Source organism: Grampus griseus, assembly GCF_964374135.1.
Source record: "Grampus griseus genome assembly, chromosome: 4".
Lineage (NCBI taxonomy): Eukaryota > Metazoa > Chordata > Mammalia > Artiodactyla > Delphinidae > Grampus > Grampus griseus.
Genome location: NC_138997.1, coordinates 63,321,475 through 63,333,695, shown reverse-complemented (window position 1 = coordinate 63,333,695; position 12,221 = coordinate 63,321,475). Strand labels below are relative to the sequence as shown.

At 36.7% G+C, this 12,221-nt stretch overlaps 1 pseudogene across 1 annotated transcript; it reads left to right on the top strand.

Moving 5' to 3' along the window:
* The first annotated feature begins 2,819 nt into the window (after nucleotides 1-2,819).
* LOC309822282 (large ribosomal subunit protein eL21-like) lies at nucleotides 2,820-3,310 on the top strand (annotated as a pseudogene). The gene has a single exon. The product of its transcript is annotated as a large ribosomal subunit protein eL21-like (transcript).
* Nucleotides 3,311-12,221: the final 8,911 nt, after the last annotated feature.

Genomic DNA, 12,221 nt, shown 5'->3' with positions numbered 1-12,221 from the left:
CCAGATTTGATGCCATCTTTCTGCCTCCAAGACAAGAACACTTTTACTTATACCAGACTATGGAAAGAACCATGCTGTAATATCTATTTGCTAAAATTTCATGGCAGAGAGATCTTGGAGCAGACTCTCTGAAATGATACTGTGGATTTTACTACATCTACTGATATAAATGCTTGACAATCCTGCAGCCTGTGGAACAAAAACCACATTCACAGAAAGATAGACAAGATGAAAAGGCAGAGGGCTATGTACCAGATGAAGGAACAAGATAAAACCCCAGAAAAACAACTAAATGAAGTGGAGATAGGCAACCTTCCAGAAAAAGAATTCAGAATAATGATAGTGAAGATGATCCAGGACCTTGGAAAAAGAACGGAGACAAAGATCAGGAAGATGCAAGAAATGTTTAACAAAGACCTAAAAAAATTAAAGTCAAACAACAGAGATGAACAATACAATAACTGAAATGAAAACTACACTAGAAGGAATCAATAGCAGTATAACTGAGGCAGAAGAACGGAGAAGTGACCTGGAAGACAGAATGGTGGAATTCACTGCTGTGGAACAGAATAAAGAAAAAAGAATGAAAAGAAATGAAGACAGCCTAAGAGACCTCTGGGACAACATTAAACACAACAACATTCGCATTATAGGAGGCCCAGAAGGAGAAGACAGAGAGAAAGGACCAGAGAAAATATTTAAAGAGATTATAGTCGAAAACTTCCCTAACATGGGAAAGGAAATAGCCACCCAAGTCCAGGAAGCACAGCAAGTCTCATACAGGATAAACCCAAGGAGAAACACGCCGAGATACATAGTAATCAAATTGACAGAAAATAAGGACAAAGAAAAATTATTGAAAGCAGCAAGGGAAACATGACAAATAACATACAAGGGAATGCCCAAAGGTTAACAGCTGATTTCTCAGCAGAAACTCTACAAGCCAAAAGGGAGTGGCATGACATATTTAAAGTAATGAAAAGGAAGAAACTACAACCAAGATTACTCTACCCGGAAAGCATCTCATTCAGATTTGATGGAGAAATCAAAAGCTTTACAGACAAGCAAAAGCTAAGAGAATTCAGCACCGCCAAACCAGCTCTATAACAAATGCTAAAGGAACTTCTCTAAGTGGGAAACACAAGAGAAGAAAGGGACCTACAAAAACAAACCCAAAACAATTAAGAAAATGGTCATAGGAACATACATATTGATAATTACCTTAAATGTGAATGGATTAAATGCTCCAACCAAAAGACACAGCCTTGCTGAATGGATACAAAAACAAGATCCATATATATGCTGTGGGAGAGACCCACTTCAGACCTAGGGACACATACAAACTGAAAGTGAGGAGATGGAAAAAGATATTCCATGCAAATGGAAATCAAAAGAAAGCTAGAGTAGCAATACTCATATCAGATAAAATAGATTTTAAAATAAAGATGTTAAGATGTTAAAGAGTAAAACATAGGAAGAACACACTTTGACATAAGTCACAGCAAGATCTTTTTTGATCCACCTCCTAGAGTAATGGAAATAAAACGAAAAATAAACAAATGGGACCTGCACAGCAAAGGAAACCATAAACAAGATGAAAAGACAACCCTCAGAATGGGAGAAAACATTTGCAAACAAATCAACGGACACAGGTTTAATCTCCAAAATATATAAACAGCTCATGCAGCTCAATATTAAAAAAACAAACAATTCAATCCAAAAATGGGCAGAAGACCTAAATAGACACTTTTCCAAAGAAGACATTCAGATGGCCAAGAGGCACATGAAAAGCTGCTCAACATCACTAATCATTAGAGAAATGCAAATCAAAACTACAATGAGGTATCACCTCACACCAGTTAGAATGGGCATCATCAGAAAATCTACAAACAACAAATGCTGGAGAGGGTGTGGAGAAAAGGGAACTCTCATCCACTATTGGTGGGAATGTAAATTGATTCAGCCACTATGGACAACAGTATGGACGTTCCTTAAAAAACTAAAAATAGAATTACCATATGATCCAGCAATCCCATTACTGGGCATATACCCAGAAAAAACCGTAATTCAAAAAGACACATGCAGGCTTCCCTGGTGGCGCAGTGGTTGAGAGTCTGCCTGCCGATGCAGGAGACACGGGTTCGTGCCCCGGTCCAGGAAGATCTCACATGCCGCGGAGCGGCTGGGCCCGTGAGCCATGGCCGCTGAGCCTGCGCATCTGGAGCCTGTGCTCTGCAATGGGAGAGGCCACAACAGTGAGAGGCCCGCGTACCACAAAAAAAAAAAAAAAAGACACATGCACCCCAATGTCCATTGCAGCACTATTTACAATAGCTAAGTCATGGAAGCAACCTAAATGCCCATCGACAGATTAATGGATAAAGAAGATGTGGTACATATATACAATGGAATATTAGCCATAAAAACGAACGAAACTGGGTCCTTTTTTGAGACGTGGATGGATCTAGAGACTGTCATACAGAGTGAAGTAAGTCAGAAATAGAAAAACAGATATCGTATATTAACGCATATATGTGGAACCTAGAAAAATGGTTCAGATGAACCAGTTTGCAGGGCAGAAATAGAGACACAGATGTAGAGAACAAACATATGGACACCAAGGGGGGAAAGTGGTGGGGGAGTGGGTGTGTGTGTGATGAATTGGGCAATTGGGATTGACATGTATACACTGATTTGTATAAAATTGATGACTAATAAGGACCTGCTGTATAAAAAAATAAATAAAATTCAAAAAAAGAAAACCAAAAACCTTTGAGCTCCTTTTCATGGGAACTGCCATCTTCCAGTAATTTGCCAAAATGACTAACACAAGGATAAAGAGGAGAGACACCTGCTATATGTCTTCTAGGCCTTTTAGAAAACATCGAGTTTTTCTTTTGGCAACATACATGTAAATATACAAGAAAGATGATACTATAGACATCGAGGGAATGGGCACTGTTCAAAAAGGAATATGCCACAAATATTACCATGGCAAAACTGGAAGTGTCTAAAGTGTACCCAGCAGGCTGTTGGCACTATTGAAAGAAGTTAAGGGGAAGATTCTTGCCAAGAGAATTAGTGTATGTGTTAGGCATATACACTCTAAGAGCCATGATAGCTTCCTGAAACTCATGAAGGAAAATGATCAGAAAAGAAGGAAGCCAAGGAGAAAGGTACCTGGGTTCAGTTGAAGCCCCAGTCTGCTCCACCCAGAGGAGCACACTTTGTGAGCACCAATGGAAAGGAACCTGAACAGCTGGAACCTATTCCCTATGAATTCACAGATTGTAAAAGTTGTAAAAGTTAGGACTTTGTTTTTTTCTTAATTGAATAGAATGTAGTATCTCCTCCCCCAAAGAAATATTTAAAGCAAACTTTGTGTCCTAATTAATTAGGTAATATCTTTACTATTAAAATTTAGTGTTTTTCTTGCTAAAAAAGAAGTTTGAACTACTCTCTGGTCTGTATAGGACAGTATGATTCAAACATTCTGCTGCACTTCTGGCTCAACAAGTCACAATGAACATAGAGTGTGTTAAATGGGGCAGATATAGCTTTCTTCAGATCATTTTGCTCTTCCATATTCATAGAAAACCTCCCTTGTTTGTCAGATCTGTTTATTTCCTTTTCTTGTTTTTTCATTAATTATTAACATCCATTTCCCCCACTAATCTCTTCCCTCTTGATTTTTCTTTAGATTAGATCAACTCCACTCATATTATTCACTGCTCCTGGAGGTGAGGAAAAGGTAAGCAAACATAACTGGAGAGATTAAAAAGATAAACTGGAGAGCTAGGGGTAGGGCTAAAGAAGCCAGAAGTCTAATGGGGACTGAATTGTAGAGATACAGTTAAATGTGTTTCTCTCTGAAGGAAACAAAATTCAGTTCACCAATTAATAACTTGTTCTCCCTTCTGCCTGGTACACACTCTTCTAGATCAATACCTTCTCAGCTGTTTCTCATAAATTAGGACTCAGCTCATAAATTACTTTCTTTGAGCAGCTTTTCTTAATTTCGCAATATAAAATAATGCCCCTTCATCACTTACATCACATCACCATGTTTCAGTTTCTGTATGTCACCTGAGACTATCTGAATATATTTTATGTCATCACATGTTGGTTGTCTCCTTCAAATAAAAAGTAACCTCCACGTGCACAAGGTTCTTGTTTTTCTTTGAAGTCTCTATCACTGGCATCTAAAGAAAAGACAAATTTTTTTTTAAATTGACTTTTTATTGGTGTATAACTGAGTTTTTTATATATATATAAATTTATTTATTTATTTTTGGCTGCGTTGGGTCTTCGTTTCTGTGCGTGGGCTTTCTCCAGTTGCGGCAAGCGGGGACCACTCTTCATCGCAGTGCGCGGGCCTCTCACTGTCGTGGCCTCTTCCGTTGCGGAGCACAGGCTCCAGACGCGCAAGCTCAGTAGTTGTGGCTCATGGGCCTAGCCGCTCCGCGGCATGTGGGATCTTCCAGGACCGGGGCACGAACCCGTGTCCTCTGCACTGGCAGGCGGATTCTTAATCACTGTGCCACCAGGGAAGCCCCTAAAATTTTTTTATAAAGCTAGATCTTTATCTTCATAGAAAGTTATAATTTAATTAGAGAGTGGAATAACTAGAAAAAGACTGAATAGTACAATGCACCTTGTGAGCCATCAGTCCAGGTTCAAGGATGAGAGAAATCGATACCGCTAAAAACATTTGGGAAGACTTCATAGGGGATGCGAGCTTTAAAATGGCCTCTGAACAGGTGAAAAGAAGAAAGAGTATTCCCAGGGAGGGGAATAGCATGCACAGAGATAGTGCTGTAAGAATTAGCCTTAAACGCTACTAAGTGGTTTATTTTACACCACCAGCTTCTAAGTTCTTTCACGCAAGAGTGCCATTTGAAATTATCCTCCTGAATTTTTTATATTTAACACCATGGCTTCCTTAAGGAACTGGTTGTAAAGGCATCACTTGTCTTTGTGCTCAAGTGTAGTGCTCAATAAGCCTATGTTCAATGAAGTGTTGCCTTTCTGACAAGACAGATGAGGCAGTGACTTTGTGAGTAGCAATTGTAGACTGTGCGGGCTGTGGCTTTCACAGCAGGGAGTTGTCAGGCTAGTGTGGATTTCATTTGGAAAACCTTAAGTGCATTTTCATGAAGATGTCTACATGGGCTGGCATAAGAGTTTCTCACTATTGCCCTAGGCCAGGGTATACACATTGCCTTCTCTCACCTTTTGATTTAGAAGCTGTCAATTTACCACTTTCTCCATCTGATAAAAACCCTGCCTAAGGATCATTTTATTCCTCAGGGTATTTAGTTAGTGGAAGGAAGGCAGCTAAGTATGAATTTTTAATATTGGGGAGTGGGGAATTAGCAAAACTAAATTTTTTCTTGTGGCTACCTTTGATATTGTCTTGTGACTCTGTGTGGATGCATGTGTGTGTTTCGTGTTTGTCTGTGTGTGTATGTGTGTCTGTTTTCCTGCTCCTTTTCTTTTCTTGTCGTATTGACAGGACTGTGCCCTTCTGGACTGTACAATGTCGAAATAGAAAGCAATCTATTTCGAAACGGCTGTTTTAAAGAATAATTGATAGGGCTTCCCTGGTGGCTCAGTGGTTGAGAGTCCGCCTGCCGATGCAGGGGACACGGGTTCGTGCCCCAGTCCGGGAAGATCCCACATGCCGCGGAGCGGCTGGGCCCGTGAGCCATGGCCGCTGAGCCTGCGCGTCCGGAGCCTGTGCTCCGCAACGGGAGAGGCCACAACAGTGAGAAGCCCACATACTGCAGAAAAAAATAAAAATAAATAAAAAAAGAATAATTGATGGAGATGGAAACCACTAGTAGGAAAGAAAAGGAATACAGATGATAAATTACTAGAGATCTGAGTGTTACAAACATTAAAAATATTGAGACACACTCATGCCAAGAGGTTTTGACTTCCTAAATAATAACCTTAATTGGAAGCATCATTTTCTTGATTGCTAGTAAGACCATATCTACAACCAAAGACAAGAGCTGACATACAGATGCTGAGGGTACCGTTATATTTAGAAAAGATAATCTTATCTTTGAAAGTTTCTATAGTTATGAATGCCATTTTTTATGGCTATTAGTGATGTCCTTAAAATTTCTGTAAAACAATTCTATAAAGTATGATGATAAACTGAATATTGGGTTAATTTTTATTTAAAAATATTTTCCCAATGTGTATATACTCTTATATATGTTCAGGTATATGTTATGGTGACATATTTTTATAAATGTACTGTGAAGATTGTCAATACAGCTGTCACCTAATATAAAAGGTTACTATCTGTGATGGATGTTGGATGACATTTAAAAAATAAAAATAATTTTTAGCAATACTTAAAACTGTTAAAGATATTTTCCTTTAGAAGAAAACATTGTAGAAAAAGGTAACTTAAGCAATGATATTTTGGGTTTACATTTAATGTAAATGATAAAGCAGGATAAAACAAATAACCAACATAATGCTCTTGGTTTAATAAGCTCACGACTTGGAAATGTGTCACTGGTGCATTCAAAATATAACCAATTTTGGGTGAACATTTAAAGAAATTATGGAGAAATAACTTAATTATAAAATTTTTAAAATTCAACCATAAATGATCTATATTTACTTTGAAATGTTATATAATTATTTGAAATCTACTGGATTTGATAAAACATAGAAAGTAAAAATACTAAAAAGATTTGTAGCATTCAGACAGCAGTACAGCATATCTCACCAATTGTGATAAAAGATTTACAGGCTAAATTACAGAACTGTACTTAATTGTCTATATGCTTATTCATTTATTTGATCCTTCATTCACTTATAATTTCATTGTGCTTGTTAACAGAGCATTTGGTTAGCCAATTGAATTAATTAGTTGTTTAGTCTAAGTTAGGAATTTCTTAATTGCTCCTGGTTGGGTTTGGACCAAAATTTTCCATGCCTTAATTTATAAAAGAGGTTATATGTCTGTTTACTAGTTTGGGCTCATCTAAATGCTAGGTTGAAAATTAAAATACATTTGCCTTTTGGGACTACAGTTTCACTTTCTGAATGTTTTCTCACTGTTTGTCCATATTCCCTTCATTTACTGTTGGCACTTGCATCCTCAAACCCACCTGTTCTGCTGTTTGTTAGCCACTTTATATAAGGCAAGTATTTAACTTATTAACAATATCTGTAATTTTGGAATGCAACATCTTCCTCTATGGTAATGCAGTCCACTGTGTAAACAGGTGTCATATGACTCTCTTATGTTGCCCTATGGGAATTGGCAGCTGGGGAATTGGCACAAGAATGAGGGTACTCTGGCTATTGCTAATGTTGTGAGTAATAAACTCTTCATCTCTAACCCAGGAATCTCATGTCTTCTACCAGCTTTCATGAAGCTGTGGAAAGCTAACTTGTTAGGTTCCAAATAGAGTAAACTTGTGCACCCTTTACAGTTCTTGGCAATGATGCCATGATTTGACTGGTAGCTTTATTTTCTTAGTGGTACATGAAGTAATGGTATATTAAAAAATTAATGGCTTCTTGGATTCAATGACATGTAGTATCTGAATATATATTCCTACACTTACCATGAATAGAGTCAATGGCATCCACAATTTCTCTCTAAGAATCTTGTCAAATTTCAAGTTCTTACAGCACAGAGCTGACCAGAACATGGTATAATCCCAATATTTTCACTTAGAATTAGACCTAGAGAGAAACCCCGTATTAGCTTTACTCGAGCTCTGCTTTGGAAAGCATTTGATACTGGCCCACCTAATCAACTCATACTTTTATTTCTCTTTCTATTCCCACCTTGTACATAGTCTCCTGGGAAACTTCCTTGGAGGAGGTTTGTCTGAGAAAGCTGGCTTTAGGAATTTTTGGCTGCGACACTCTATTCTTTGCTCTCTTTTAATGAAATCAACAAGAAAATTTATTATTTTAGAGTGAGGAATAACTGTGAAAGGGCCAAGACACTTCTGTCTTATACATTATCTCCCTGTAGACAAGCAACATGGGAAGACAAATCATCATTACAAGATTTTGTGGTAGGCACAGAATTAAACAATATTAATGTCATTATGTTGTTTACTAACATCTGACTGAAAAAAAAGCAACAAAACCCATTAATATCCTTTCCCTGGGATGCCAGTGTCTAGTGTATCATTTGCCCCATTGGCTTAAGCCTTATCTCAATGGTTTCATTCTTCAGGACAAGTGCATTAGTTTTGGACATCAGAAAAAATTCAAGCTGTTGAGATATGAAAGGAAGGAGACTGAGGATTTCTGAAAAAGAGACACATTTCCTGTGGGCATTGTCTGGAATGGGCATTTGAAGATGGATGGAAATATAGTAGCCATCTTCAACCATACACAGAGGTAGCCTGTAGACAGGCCAAAATATACTTAGAAATAGCAAGATGGAAATCACCAGATGTCAATTCTGTCACTCTGTACTCAGCAGATATCTTTCCTGGGCTAACCTTGCATATCTTTCTTGCCTTCCTTCCCTGGCAGGAGTTGAGGGGGGGTAGTGGGATAGAATAGATTTGAGCAAAAGACATGGGCTCTCACTTGTTTTTTATTACAGCTCTTCTCATTAATTTTCAGCCTAGTTTAATTCTTCCCTAGCTGAGAAAAGAGATATCAGTTTTCTTAATTCATGAATAATTGCTGGTCTTTTTTTTTTTCTCTCTTTCTGATTCCAGGTATAGAATTATTTCAGTATTGAAGATTACAATGTAGTGTTCTTTTTCTCCAATGTCCTTTTGAGGGACAAGAAAAGAGTATTGAATGGAAATGAAAGTAAACCAGGTTTTGAAGTAACAAATTTCTAACAGCCACAAATGAATGATCCATGTACCATATTTTTATATATATCATTAGCCATTATACTTTCTTATTATTATTGGCTTTTAATCATTATTCCTCTAACCAAACTATGGCTTCATGCATATCTTACTCTGTTTTATGTAATTTCTGTTAGTTCTTATAAATTTTATCATATTTCTTTGCTTTCATAAAATTACTATTACATTTATTTTATGGTATTTGATTAAGAGTTTCAACATATCAGATATTGAAACTCATATTTTTCAGACCATTGCTCTTAATAAACTTATCTGATTGAGTTTTTTTCTGTTTTATATTTTAATATTTGCTCTTATTGATAATCATAGAAGAAGTTACATGTAAAAAATAATTTTCCCATTTCATCCATGCTAGGTGCATTGTTCTGTAGGGAATAATTCTCTTTCATAACCACAAAAGTGCTTCCAAAAATAGTTTTGTACTATTTCTTTTGAAAGTGTCTTTTGAAACACCGTATTTTCATGACCATATATAATTTCCTGAAGCCTTTTTATAAAAGGCTAAATGGTAGCTTTTATCTCACTTTCTTGATACAATTTTTCACATTTCTATCACAGGTTTTACTTTTCTTTCAGCAACGTTATTTTTAAACTTCAAATAGTAGTAGAATTCTATGTCATTTCTAAACCATTGATCAGGCTATTGTAAATAACACCTCATTCTCCATCATGATTCTCTGTTACTTTCTTTCACACTGGCTGCAGTTACACATGAAAGAAGGGTCAAAGTGAGGTCACTGCAATTGCTTTGAATATGACTGAATAGTGACCTCTGCAAGGTAGAGCCAAAGCTTGGGATTTGGGTATGGCAACAAATACAGGGACCTGTTAGTTCTACGGATGCCCACCAATAAGTGAGCCAGAGTATGTTAAATATTGTGGATCAGTATATAGGCCAGCAAGACTCAAATAGATTTGGAAATGTGTTTGAACTGAGTTCTAGATCCAAGAGGCTGTCACCATTTTTATTTAACAGGGTCTGTAAAGCCCTGCCAATATAATAAGATTGTACACAGTAAGTTGTTAAAAAAATTGTCATTATTTCCAAATAATATAGGTATTATATTTGTTCAAAATTGCATCTCACCTGAGAGTCCTGAAAAACAATGGATTACACAAAATTAATATTTATTATTGTTATTATTATTGTTGCACATAAAAGAATACTAGGGGTAGGAACTTCACTATTGATATGAGTTTTCCTGACATCATCAGAGAATGCGGCCTCTTCTAGTTTTTGCTCCATCTTCCTTAGTATGTGATTGTTGTTAATGTTTTCAAGATAGCTAATGGGCAGGAAGGATCAGGACAAAGGGAAAGAACAACAACAAAAAAAAACATGGCTAGGTGAGTCTGCCCTGCTATTTAACTATTTTTTCCTGGAAAGTGCATTTAAAATTTTCTACTTATACAGACTATGTCCCATGATCATCTCTACTCTCCAAGTGAGGCTGAAAGACAGTTTTGAAAGCTGCATTGATATATTAAATAACATTAGAGAATTTTTAGTAAGAGAGAGGAGGATGACCATTGGGTAGGAGAAAAATAGTCTCTGCCACAATTAAACATTAGAAAACCAAAGAGAAGAAACCAAAAATTCTTGGAAATAATGAGAACATTTACTATGTGGATTGTGGTTAAGACAGATACACAAAATCAAAATGCATTTTTGTATGCCAGAAGTTGAAATGTAGAAACAATAACAGTCACTACCCAAAATAAACTGTAAATACTTGGAAATTACTCTAAAAAATTCATAATATTTATTTGAAGCTCTTCACACAACTTTCTTGAGATATGTGAGAAAAGATTTTAATGATTGGAGACACATGACATATTCTTGGATAAAAATAGAATGTTTTAAAAATATCAGTTAATTCCAAGTTAGTTTATTAGCTTAGTGTAAAGCCAATGAAATGCCAATTTTTTCCCATCTTCAACTCAATTCTCAAAATTAACAGGACAAATAGTAAGAACAGAATATTAAGATGTTTTTAAATTGTAACAAGGATAGATTTGCACTACCAAACATAAAAACATGTCATCATGTTATAAAAACAAAATAATGCAATTATGAAAAATCATAGTACTGAGCAAGGTTTAGAAACCAGATCAGTAAAACAGAACGAATTGTCACAAAACAAAGTAAAATATATACATATATTGTATTTATCATATTCTTAGTATATAATAAAGATATCATAAACTATTAGGAATGAAATACACTTTTCAACAAATATATGAAAAAAGTGTACTTAAAAATAAAAAATCAAATCAGACCATGGTTGTATCCAAAACACCCAAACTCCAGATGAATTAAAGTGTTGAAAGTAAAATTCATAAACAAATGAACAATAAACAAATGAATTAAAAATCTAGAAAACACTGATCTCAGATCAGAAAGGGCTTTTTGAGCCTTCTAGTTCCTGAAAATTATATCACAAGGAAAAAACTGATAAATTTGCTAGATTAAAATTTTGAAACATCTTGATGGTAAAATACCATAGAAAACATTGAACAGTCGGAAACATATTTAAAGTAAAAGTGACAAAGAAAGAGGATGTAGAGACATAACTGAAGCCCAGCACTGGGCAATGGTGTACAAGTTATAGAAATAACTATCTGGCAAGTATTTTGTTGATAGCATAGTATAACTAAACACCAGGATTTACAGAAAAGCCTTAATTTCAATTTATATAAGACTTACCATTGGCAGGTTTTTATATTATATTGATAGGTTTTCTCAATATGGACACATCTATGACATGTTCATAACTTCATCATCCTGAGTTATATTAAATCATGGCTTAAATCCCATAAATTCTGATCAATCCAGCAGCATTTCCCTAATGTACATGTATCAATAAAACATAAGGTATGGGCTTCCCTGGTGGCGCAGTGGTTGAGAGTCCGCCTGCCGAAGCAGGAGACACGGGTTCACGCCCCGTTCCAGGACGATCCCACATGACACGGAGCGGCTGGGCCCGTGAGCCATGGCCGCTGAGCCTGCGCGTCCGGAGCCTGTGCTCCGCAACGGGAGAGGCCACAACAGTGAGAGACCCGCGTACCGCAAAAGAAACAAAACAAAACAGAAAAAAAAAACACAACCCTTGGCCTAAGGCAGTTGACTATGATGTACCAGACAACACTAATCAATCAGAGTTTGAGTTCCCTTTATTCTGACAAGGCTTCCTAATATAAGCCATCAAAAGTAGTTTAAAACTTGGTAGTCTTGAGTGCCGCCGGGACCGTTGGTGAGTGTGGCTGCGTTGTAGGTTTTGTAGTAATCGATCTCTGGGCGCTGCGAGCTGAAAGAGCCGAGCTCGCCGGCCAGTCATC